General features: G+C 67.6%; 1 protein-coding gene across 1 annotated transcript in view; it reads right to left on the bottom strand.

The window, feature by feature from the left end:
- Positions 1–1,372, bottom strand: part of CNNM2 (cyclin and CBS domain divalent metal cation transport mediator 2) — a 105,980-nt gene that overhangs the window by 3,488 nt on the left and 101,120 nt on the right. The gene's annotated exons all lie outside the window — the stretch shown is intronic.

Raw genomic sequence — 1,372 nt, 5'->3', positions numbered from 1 at the left:
GGCTGTGCACCGGCGGCCAGGCCGCCCCACACACACACAGCCTGTGCCGAGTCGGCCCCAGGAGGCCCAAGGCTGGGCCGACCCCAGTCCGCGCCGAGTTTCGTCGCCAGACACGCGTGCTGAAGTTCTAAGACAACGGCACGGGAGCCTTCCCTTCTGGCTCGGCATCGTCGCCTGCCTTCTGCCCGGCTGGTGCCACCTCCCGTCGAGCGCCCTCTCTCCGCTGCGAGGAGGAGACACGTGAGAGGCACGCCGCCTCCTCCCGAGCACAGGCCCCGTCCAGAAGGCGCTCGACCCAGGTCTGAGGACCCGCCCTCGGGCCAGCGTCAGACCCGAGGGCCGGGGCCCCACAGCGTGAGCAGAGCTAAGGAGTCTCTCGGGTTCTCCCAAAAAGTGACTGCGAGTGGCGCACCCGTGGGCTTCGCCCGAAAGTCACTCTGCATCACCGCCAACGGGTGGCAGGCGCAAGCACACCCAGCGCAGAGGGAAAGCACATGCCCGAGCGCGCACTCGCACGCGTGAACGTCTGTGTGTGCACAAGGACGTCCCGCCAGCGGGCTGGACTCGAGCCGCTCTGTGAGCGAGCCCTGTCCCAAGTGCCCCCAGAGCGAGGACCGGTGGAAGCGTCCACGGCCTTCTCAGACGCGGATCGCCTCCCTCGCCAAACAGCTTTCGAGGGTTTCGCTGCAACCGGATCGGGAATTCAAACTTCTGTCCGATTTTAAAATATACGCCACAGGGAACAAAATGAACACAGAAAACCTGTATCGCCGAGGAGGACAGCCTAGCAAGCTTCATTCAAGAGAGATGAAGCCTTTCCGTCCTGGTGAGGGCTCGCCATGCGGGGAGTGTGGCATGGCCACGCTCCCCGGGGAGGGCACAGGGCCGCTTCCGACAGACAGGGAGACGCGGGGCACCTGGCAGGGCAGGCACGTGCACGCTCACAAAGATGGGGGAGGGGATGGGGAAACGGGGAGCCGTGGGCCCAGTGGACGGGGCGTTTTTCTCGTTGACCCGCGTCTACAAAAACCAGAAACATCGCCAGGCGCAGTGGTGCGCACCTGAGGTCCCAGCGACTTGGGAGGCTGAGGCGGGAGGCTCACTGAGCACAGGAGCAGGAGGCTGTGGTGAGCCAGGATCGCGCTGCTGCACCCGGCCTGGGCGAGAGGGAGGCCCAGCTGGAAGGGCTCCCAGGCCTCGAGGCCTCTGGCCCGCGCAGGCTGCAGGGCAGCCCGGGGCCTCCGACTCCACACCCCGCCTGCTGCCGGCCTGAGGACTCACGGCCCGGCGCCCAGGCGCCCTCCGAGCCCCCACCCTGTCCACGGCTCCCCGCCAGACCCCCCCAGCCTCCTGACTCCCCGCACCTCCGGGG

This window comes from Carlito syrichta, unplaced genomic scaffold (assembly GCF_000164805.1).
Source record: "Carlito syrichta isolate Samal-C Ts95f unplaced genomic scaffold, Tarsius_syrichta-2.0.1 Scaffold104744, whole genome shotgun sequence".
Taxonomy (NCBI): Eukaryota; Metazoa; Chordata; class Mammalia; order Primates; family Tarsiidae; genus Carlito; species Carlito syrichta.
The sequence above is the reverse complement of the archived record's forward strand: the minus strand, read 5'-3'. Positions and strand labels throughout refer to the sequence as shown.